Source organism: Lagenorhynchus albirostris, chromosome 6, assembly GCF_949774975.1.
Source record: "Lagenorhynchus albirostris chromosome 6, mLagAlb1.1, whole genome shotgun sequence".
Classification (NCBI taxonomy): domain Eukaryota; kingdom Metazoa; phylum Chordata; class Mammalia; order Artiodactyla; family Delphinidae; genus Lagenorhynchus; species Lagenorhynchus albirostris.
In genome coordinates, this window is record NC_083100.1 from 44,852,345 (window position 1) to 44,863,226 (window position 10,882).

Sequence of the window (10,882 nt, forward strand, 5' to 3'; positions counted from 1 at the left end):
TTTATTGAGTTGATCATATGGTTTTTCTCCTTCAGTTGGCTAGTATGGTTTATCACATTGATTGATTTGCATATATTGAAGAATCCTTGCATTCCTGGGTTAAACCCCACTTGATCATGGTGTATGATCCTTTTAATGTACTGTTGGATTCTGTTTGCTATTATTTTGTTGAGGATTTTTGCATCTATGTTCATCAGTGATATTGGCTTGTAGTTTTCTTTCTTTGTGACATCTTTGTCTGGTTTTGGTATCAGGGCGATCGTGGCCTTGTAGAATGAGTTTGGGTGTGGTCCTCCCTCTGCAATTTTTTGGAAGAGTTTGAGACGGATAGATGTTAGCTCTTCTCTAAATGTTTGGTAGAATTCGCCTGTGAAGCCATCTGGTCCTGGACTTTGGTTTGTTGGAAGATTTTTAATTACAGTTTCAACTTCATTACCTGTGATTGGTCTGTTTATGTTTTCTAATTCTTCCTGGTTCAATCTTAGAAGGTTGTACTTTTCCAAGAATTTTTCCATTTCTTCCAGATTGTCCATTTTATTGGCATATATTGCTTGTAGTAGTCTCTTGTGATCTTTTGTATTTCTGTGGTGTTAGTTGTAATCTCTCCTTTTTCATTTCTACTTTTATTGATTTGAGTCCTCTCCCTTTTTTTCTTGATGAGTCTGGCTAAAGGTGTATCAATTTTTTTTATCTTCTCAAAGAACCAGCTTTTAGTTTTATTGATCTTTGCTGTTGTTTTCTTTGTTTCTATTTCATTTATTTCTGCCCTGATCTTTATGATTTATTTCCTTCTACTAACTTTGGGTTTTCGTTGTTCTCCTTTTTCTAGTTGCTTTAGGTGTAATGTTAGATTGTTTATTTGAGATTTTTCTTGTTTCTTGAGGTGAGCTTGAATTGCTATGAACTTACGTCTTCGAACTGCTTTTGCTGCGTCCCATAGGTTTTGGATCATTGTGTTTTCATTGTCATTTGTTTCTAGGTGTTTTTTGATTTCCTCTTTGATTTCTTCAGTGATCTCTTGATTGTTTAGTAGTGCACTGTTTAGCCTCCGTGTATTTGTGATTTTTACTGTTTTTTTCCTGTAATTGATTTCTAATCTCATAACGTGGTTGGAAAAGATGCTTGATATGATTTCAGTTTTCTTAAATTTTCCAAGGCTTGATTTGTGACCCAAGATGTGATCTATTCTGGAGAACGTTCCATGTGCACTTGAGAAGAAAGTGTATTCTTCTGCTTTTAGGTGGGATGTCCTAAAAATATCAGTTAAGTCTATCTGGTCTATTGTGTCATTTATGGCTTGTGTTTCCTTATTTATTTTCTGTCTGGATGATTTGTCTCTTGGTATAAGTGGGGTGTTAAAGTCACCCACTATTATTGTGTTACTTTTGATTTCTCCTTTTATGGCTGTTAGCATTTGCCTTATGTATTGAGGTGTTCCTATGCTGGGTACATAAATATTTACAATTGTTATGTTTTCTTCTTGGATTGATCCCTTGATCATTATGTAGTGTCCTTCCTTATCTTTTATAACTGTCTTTATTTTAAAGTCTATTTTGTGTGTTATGAGTATTGCTACTCCAGCTTTCTTATGATTTCCATTTGCATGGAATATCTTTTTCCATCCCCTCACTTTCAGTCTGTATGTGCCGCTAGGTCTGAAGTGGGTTTCTTGTAGACAGCATATATAAGGGTCTTGTTTTTGTATCCATTCAGCGAGCCTGTGTCTTTTGTTTGGAGCATTCAATCCATTTACATTCTTGGTGATTATTGATACGTATGTTCCTATTACCATTTTCTTAGTTGATTTGAGTTTGTTTTTGCAGGTCTTTTTCTTCTCTTGTGTTTCCCACTTAGAGAAGTTCCCTTAGCATTTGTTGTAAAGCTGGTTTGGTGGTGCTGAATTCTCATAGCTTTTGCTTGTCTATAAAGCTTTTGATTTCTCCATCGAATCTGAATGAGATCCCTGCTGAGTAGAGTAATTTTGGTTGTAGGTTTTTCCCTTTCATCACTTTAAATATGTCCTGCCACTCCCTTCTGGCTGGCAGAGTTTCTGCTGAAAGATCAGCTGTTAACTTTATGGGGATTCCCTTGTATGTTATTTGTTGCTTTTCCCTTGCTGCTTTTAATATTTTTTCTTTGTATTTACTTTTTGATAGTTTGATTAATATGTGTCTCGGTGTGTTTCTCTTTGGTTTTATCCTGTATGGGACTCTCTGCCCTTCCTGGAATTGATTGACTATTTCCTTTTCCATGTTAGGGAAGTTTTCGACTATAATCTCTTTAAATATTTTCTCAGACTCTTTCTTTTTCTCTTCTTCTTCTGGAACCCCTATAATTAGAATGTTGGTGAGCTTAAAGTTATCCGAGAGGTCTCTGAGACTGTCCTCAATTCTTTTCATTCTTTTTTCTTTATTCTGGTCTGTGCCAGTTATTTCCACTATTTTATCTTCCAGGTCACTTATCTGTTCTTCTGCCCCAGTTATTCTGCTATTGATTCCTTCTAGAGTATTTTTAATTTCCGTTATTGTGTTGTTCATCACTGTTTGTTTACTCTTTAGTTCTTCTAGATCCTTGTTCAGTGTTTCTTGTATTTTCTCCATTCTGTTTCTGAGATTTTGAATCATCTTTACTATCATTACTCTGAATTCTTTTTCAGGTAGGTTGCCTATTTTGTGTTCATTTACTTGGTCTTTTAGGTTTTTACTTTGCTCCCTCGTCTGTAACATATTTTTGTATCATTTCATTTTTTTTGATGGGTGGTTCTGTATTCCTGCCTTACTGGTTGTTTGGCCTGAGGCATCCAGCAGGCAGTTGGATACAGCTGGGTCTTGGTGCCGAGATGAGTACCTCTGGGAGGGCTCACTCTGATTAATATTCCCTGGGGTCTGAGGTTCTCTGTTAGTCCAGCGGTTTGGACTTGGAGCTCCCACCACAGGAGCTCAGGCCCGACCTCCAGCCTGGGAACCAAGATGCTGCAAGCCACGTGGTGAGGCAAAAAGGAAAAAAAAAAAGGAAAAAGAAGCAGGACAATAACAAAGAGTAAAAAACAAAATAAAATTAGAAAGCTAAAAAATATATTAGGAAAAATAAAAATATAATTGAAACAAGTGCAGTAAGGTAAAACAAAACCACAGCAGAGAAAAGAAAAAAAAAGGAGAACAAGCCAAAAGGAGCAGAACAGAGGGGCTTCCCTGGTGGCGCAGTGGTTGAGAGTCCGCCTGCCAATGCAGGAGACACAGACTGGGTTTGTGCCCCGGTCCAGGAAGATCCCACATGCCGTGGAGTGGCTGGGCCCATGAGCCATGGCCGCTGAGGCTGCGCATCCGGAACCTGTGCTCTGCAACGGGAGAGGCCACAACAGTGAGAGGCCCGTGTACTACAAAAAAAAAAAAAAAAAAAGGAGCAGAACAGTAACAAAGTATAAAGAATAAAATCAGAAAAATAAAAGATTTATTAGAAAAAATAAAAATATAAATGAATAAACAACAATGAATCAATAACAAGGTAAAATAGAACCCCAATCTAAAAGAGGAAAAAAGAAAAAACAAAAAACCTTGGCTATGGGGGTAGAGTTTAGGCAGAGGTGGAACTTAGGGGTGGGGTTTAGGGTGGGGTTTAGGTTGGGGCGGGACCTAGGTAGGGGTGGGGGGTGGGGTGGGGGGGTGAGCCTAGGCTCAGGACCCATGCAGCCGGAAAAGGCCTTGGGGGCAGGGCCTAGGCGGGTGATGTTCAAGTTTAGGGCAGGGCCTCTGCTTAGAACTGGCCCAGAAGCAGAAAGGCAGCATGTCCAAAGGGCTGTCTCCCGAGTGTGGAGTTCTGTGGAGTTCTGGAGTTTGGAGATAAGGTCCTGGGTGAGGGTGTGTGGGTGGGGTTTAGGCCCAGTGCGTTTGGAGGGGGTCTCAGAGTGGGTCTCCGAGTGTAGAGGTGGGGCCCTGGGTGGGGATGTAGAGGCGGGGCCTGGGCACTTGGGCAGCAGGAGGGAGGCTCGAAGGGCAGAAGATTAGGCCCGAGAGCCCAATGGGCTCCCTGGTTCCTAAGTGGGCAGGGAAAGCGCTGGCCACGTTCCCTTCTGCTCCTTTGTGTCCCCCCATGTCTCCCCCATGGTCTCCCCTGTTGCTGCTGGACCCCTAACTGTGGGTGGGTCCTGCTGGGTGTAGGAAGTCCTCCCCTCCCTCAGCCACCCCTCAGGGGTGCCAGTCTCATAGGTCTGGCCCTTACTTTTGCTCCCCCTTCCCTCCCTCCCACTCCCTCAGGATCCACCCGGCTGGAGGGGGCCTTGGTGGGCAGAGGATCAGGCCTGGCATCTCAGCAGGCTCCTGGGGGCCCAAGTGGGCAGGGGAAACCTGGCCACTCTCCCTTTTGATCCTCTGCCCTCCCAATGGTCCCCCAATTTACCCCTTTAGGCATGGGATCCCTTCCCCTCCCTCAGCCGCCCCTCAGGGGTGCCAGTCCCGTCAAGCCTCCACTTCTCTTCCCCCCTCACTCCTCCCCATGCCCCACATCCTACCGGGTTGCTGGGGGTACCTCCCATCCCCTTAGGTGTCCATGGTCCCTCACAGGTGCCTGGTGGGTGCCCTAGTTGTGTGGAGACACAAATTCCACATCCTCCTAGTCTGCCGTCTTGACTCCTCTCACAGTTAACATTTTTTAAGTGTTGAACTAAAGCATAAACATAAATGTTGCCAGACCCAAGACTGGAAAATCGTAGTATCTTTAGACATAGGGAGTGAAGTCACAGCTGGAACCAACTTCTTTTTGTGTTTTTCTATAAAAAAGGTTAGAAGATTTCAAAAATGTATCCCCAAAGTGGGAGACTATGAGCTCTAGGGGCACACATGTTATGCTAAATTGGCATTGCTAATTATGAGCAAATTGGCAAAGAACTTATTTTAATCAATTAATTCTTACAATTAAGTTCTTTATTTGTAGGTAGAGGTCTGTGCAGTAAACAGGAGTAACAAGACATGACTGCAAGGGCAACCTACATGTAACTATAGTATACAGACTTTTTTTTTTGTTTGAACAGAGAGGTGTGGCATATCTTAAATTAATTCCCCTTGCTTGGTGACAGTACTCTCAGGGTAGGTACTTAAGCTGTTCAGGTGATCAGATAATTTATGGAGAGGATGCTAAACAAGCCTTGCAGGCAGGGCTAGAAAACGGTGCTTCATATGATTTCCAGCAGATTGGGCCATGTGAAATGTGTGATTTATTGTTGCCTATGACTCCTACTAACACTGCAGTGAGTTCTTAGCCTGTCTTACCCCTTCGGTCTCCCCACTCTGCTGCAGGGCTGGGTTGAAGCTGTTTACAGTCTGGGAGTGATGGGGTAGAAGGGAACCACTCTACTGGTGATAAAGTAGGATGATTTGCTTCTTTAGATCAGGAAATGTGGAAGCACATTTGTCCTATAAAGTTGGAGGACTAAGGAAGGCACATTCTTTACCATTAAAAGTAGGAAAATGTAAACTCTGATTTTGTTTTAAGAGTTAAGGAAAAGGGAGAGAGAATCATTTGATATGAATGTGAAAGTTTGGGACAAGCAGGAGCACAGGAGTACAATAACTGGCCTGTAGAGGGTGTGGTCAAAGTCAGTATGACATTTCTGAGGAATTATTTCCTGAATTTTGTGCACGTTTCCAGTTCTGTTGAAATCCGAGATCTATCAACAAAGTTGTAAATAAAGTCTGTCTTAGTACTGCATTGGTGGTTTTTCACATCCATAAATTTTTCTTTCCAGGTTTATGTGGTATTTTGAGTGGTTGAATTAAGTTCAATGTCTAAACTTTTACGATATAACTTGATACATAAAAGTAAAAGGGGTTCTGTATATTTCAATATTATATTTTCTCAAATTATTTTATTTTTAAAATAGTGAGAATAAAGGAATATTATGTATTAACATGGCAAAGAATGTTTTAATAAAGGTTAAACTAATATCTCAGCTGAACATTAATAACTTACATAGGTTAGTTACCTAATGGGAACACCATTTCAAGATGCCAAACTTAGTAATATTGAGATGTACAATTAGTGTGAGAAAAACGTATCCATTTAAATGGAAAAAATTAGTGGCCTATTAGCAAATGCATGAACAGCAAGTTACAGTTTTAGCAGGTAGAGTGAGCTAATGTGAACTAAGTCATTTTCAAAGCAAGTTTTAATATTTCCCTTTTTATATTCCAGAAATAAGAAGACACGTACTGAGTATACTTAAAAAGACCTCGTAAATTCATCTTTTCAGAGCAAACAACTCTGTTCTTTATACTGGTGGATGCCCTCTGAGAACAGTATATTTACCTTTTTAGATAGTTAGTTTCTCTTCCTAAAAGGGAATCTGGAGTAAATTACACTTTGTACAAGTTACCTCTTTTGAGACTAGTTGCTATTTTGTTCATATATCACCTTGTTCACCCTCCTTCTGCTCTTTGTGACACCAATCAGCCTTTTTCTAAGGAGCTACCAAATTAATTTCTTTTATGTAATGAAAGCAGTGGGTTCTCATTTTAAGTTTGTCTGCATCAGTGGAACAATAGCCACAAGTCAGAGATGTTCTCTATAATTCTCACTGCCATTTAGCCTAGGAGCTTCTTCAGCTCTTAAACTGAATTCCCCGTATAGCCTGTCTGTCAGATGTTGTGTATGGAACACAGGATTAGGAGGTGTCCTACCATCCTACCTCCATTTCAGATCTAAACCTCAATGCCATCTTAAAAGATACAGCCAAATTTGAGTCGCAGAGCATTTATTACTTTCAAAGTAGTTAAAAAAAAATCTTTTTTTTTTTTTTTGTGGTACGCAGGCCTCTCACTGCTGTGGCCTCTCCCGTTGCGGAGCCCAGTCTCCGGACGCGCAGGCTCAGCGGCCATGGCTCATGGGCCCAGCTGCTCCGCAGCATGTGGGATCTTTCCGGACCGGGGCATGAACCCGTGTCCCCTGCATCCGCAGGCAGACTCTCAACCACTGCGCCACCAGGGAAGCCCCCCCCCCCCAAATCTTTGAAAATAGCAGCCACCAATTTTCCTGACTAATGACTCACCTTTTAAGCCAACTTTAATAAATTCACATTTAAATTAAACAGACCTGATGACCAAAAGGAAAACTTTATTATTTTAAGAAGTTAGCTTCTATTATTATAGTTAGCATCTCACCCCAAGGTGACAATTTCAGAGCATGGAAATAGTTCACTTGTAATGAATTCCAAAATCAATTACCAATGTCTTATTAATTTGTTATAAATGGCTCAATTTGCTAAATAAATTCAGGAAACGGCTTCTCAGTACTGACTACCTAATCTTACTTTTGATTTTTTTAATTCTCTTGTATTCATTTAGACTGTAATGAAAAGACTGCAGTTGGGAACTGGTTATTAAGATCATTAAACAATCTAGGGATATAAGTGAGCATAGTCCATACCACGCGCTCTTGTGGCCTTCCAGAGCAGGGTAGCCACTGTATTTGGATAACTTATTATCCCAACTTTTTATGCCTGGTTTTTCTGTCTATGGCCGTTACCTCATAACCTCATTTCCCTCCCTTGTCCATTCCAACCCTATGGCCATGCTTTGCTAGGCAGCAGCAGCCGGATTTGACTTCATTCACATTGATTCTAACTTGTGTTCTGTTCCCTTCTTTTGGGGCCTTTTCTCCATTAGGACATATAGACAGTCAAATTTACCTTTACTCTTTGATCATGCAGAAATTTTGCTAAAATTTGGTAGTTTCAATCATCTTGGCTTTTTAATTAAAAATAAATATTTTATTTGTTAGACCTGGTTTTTTCCTTACTACAGACCTTTTTGGTGTCTCTTGAGTCATGCCACATAGTTACATTCTGCTGTGACTATGCATGTCTTAGCTTGAAGTACCAAACCATCAGGGTATGTGCTGGTGAACTCCTGAGCCTGGGGTTGCTAAGGTGGTGAATCTGTACTTAAGCACAGAGCCATCCTCTGGGGACACATTTTACAACATTATGCTCTATTTAGGCAATTTTAGGCTGGACTTTACAGATTTGGGACATGCCCTGGAGAACCAGGAGGTCCATAAGAACTCGTATGTGTTCCAGGGCTCAGTCATCTTATTCATTGGAATGATAGACTAGTGTGCTTCCACTGACTAATGTGTTTTCACAGTTCAAAATGCTTCACAGTATTTCCAGGTTTTATGAAGTTTAATGAGAGACAAAATGTGCTGATGGAATCTAGCTTCTTAATGCAGTAATATTTTCCTTCCAGTCTTCAGATATATTTAGATTTACTAAAAACTCATTAATGTTGGCAGGTCATTAGAAGTTAACATTTCCCATTGCAGTGATCTTCAGTTTAGATTGTAATAGTGTTTGTTTCCATTAATGATCCAGTTAATTATCACAATATATGTGGTTGAGGTGTGGGAATTAGGAGCTCTAGCTGATCGTATTTTCTTCTCCTGAGGAGTAAGCAGTAATGTCCCAGCCCCTTCACACATTTCAGGCAGATCATACATATGGTTATAAAGCCAAATTGCTTTTTTCCAACTTAAAATTTATAGTTATTCTATACTGAAGATTGGACTGACAGTATGGATTTGGACATTCTAAAGACACCAGATCAGATAAATTCTCTAAGGGAGAAGGTAAAAGAGATCTTGGAAGAAATCCCTAGAGTCTTTGCCATTTGTCCATGATGATTTCATTTAAAAGGTTTTTTTTTTTTAAGTATGAGGAATAAAATATATCTCCATAGTTGTGTTTCCATTTTTCTCTCAGCATGTTACTTCCCAAAAGTAATTTCTTAAAAACTCCTTAAGAAAATAACATAAAACTATCATAGAATCGTAGAATATTAGAACCAGAAAATATCTGATTTACAATATTTGATCACAGCTATTCCATATAGCTTGAGATAGGATGTTGGGTATTTTTCAGTGGTTCTTGCATTTGTATTTCCCGGGATCAGGCTGCCTAAGGCACTGGGAATAACCTTATACCCTGTCAATTAGCATCAGTGCCTAGAACATAAAAGGTACTTACAAAATGTTTGCAGAATGGATGAATGAGAGAATGAATGGAAGGTAGGAAATGTATACCAGATAGACTGAAGTGCTACTCTCTGCTCAGCATTATTATTACTTAATGATATGAAAACAAAGGGAGCATAATTACCTTTCAGTTTGTGAATGTACTAGGCTCCTAGTTCTATTTTTAGTTTTTTGAGAAACCACCATACTGTTCTCTATAGTGGCTGCACCAGTTTACATTCCCACCAACAGTGTGTGAGGATTCCTTTTTCTCCACACCCTCACCAACATTTGTTTTTTGTGTTCTTTTTGATGATAGCCATTCTGACAGGTGTGAGGTGATATCTCATTGTGGTTTTAATTTTAATTTCTCTGATGATTAATGCTTGACCAACAGAAGGCACACACTTGATATATTTTCAAGATAATAAGTTTGAAAGGCTTTTGAAGAGTTAGGAATTCCTAACCCTTCAAATCTATTTATTATTTTAATGTTAGACCGGAGTCTTAGGTGTATGTATTTCTTGTCACAGCGTTTAGTGAAGGTTCCCCTAATCTCCTCTAAGCATTAACAGAGAGACTCAAGTCAGAAAGAAGTGAGGAATGAAGTTAAGAAAATAAGAGAAGAGTTTGGCCTTGAGGGTTGGTAGACAGAAGGGATAGCAAGAGTGAGAACATGGGGACAGTTAAATATGCAGCCTGATTTTCCCTCTCATGGCTTTAGCCTGGGTTGAAAGAGTTTGGGCAGTTGATGGGATATCAATGGCATGCGGCTCTTCCTTGCTCCCTTAATTGAGACTCATGGAGGAGACTGAGCAGAGAGATCCTGATCAGTGTAGAGAAAGGAGTAGGTTGGACACTAACGTGAGAGACAGTGAGGGTGAGTGACCCCAAAACGGGTTGAGAAAAGACCTCTAGGCCAGGGGACTGTATGGAGGCAGTAGGGAGAACCACGAGTCTGAAGCCAATAAGAATTGTGGGAAAGCTGAGTTGGCAAGAGGAAGAAGCCAATTTCTTCTGGGAACAAAGTCCAAGCCAAAGGAATAGACCATAAATTTGCTGGCTGTAAATTGTAGCAACAGTGTCCAGGGCAGCAAACCATAACTTGGAGAACAGGGGACCTCAGTTCAGACACCAGCATTACCAGTGCCAGGATTGGCTGGGGGCCACTTCATCCCAACACCAGGAGAATGTAATACCTAAAATGGTTGTGACTGCACTGGGTGTTGGGCAAGAAGAGGCTCTTGTGATACAGAGTTTTTATCCAAATGGGAGAGTGAGCATTACTTGAAGGGACTGTTAGATGACCAGATTGGATGGGGGATCTCTCTATGTCTGGATCTCTATTATGTTTTTATCTAAACCCACTAGGTATTATGTGGAGAAAAAAGAAACAGGACAGATTAGTTTTAGACTAAATAAGGAACTTAAGATTTGGCTGCACATCTGAGTTTTAATGTCTGTTACATTTTATGAACGTGTTTTCCTTGCTTGGCTTCAAGAGGAAAATATTGGCCTAGAAACTCTCCAAGGTCCCCTATAGCTTTAAATATTAAGGTTTCAGCCCATTTGCATTATTTATCAAACTCCCGCAGCAGCTTCCTTAGAGGTTTCCCTCTCAATGATCTTTCCTTCAATACTCTGTCTCCTGGATTGGAACAAGAACACTCTCCTAAATGCCTCTTTATTCATGCGATTTCCCTGCTCTGAAGCACACTGTCTTGGAACAGATTAAAACTCCTTTTAGGGATCTTAACATTGACTGTTGCCTGTTTTGTTTGAGGCCCTTTGCAGGGACAAATGTATTTACCATATGTTGAAAACACTGGATTCTCCTGGTCTTGGTTTTCTTTTCTAAAAGGCAGCTCTGTCCTCCTTAAAG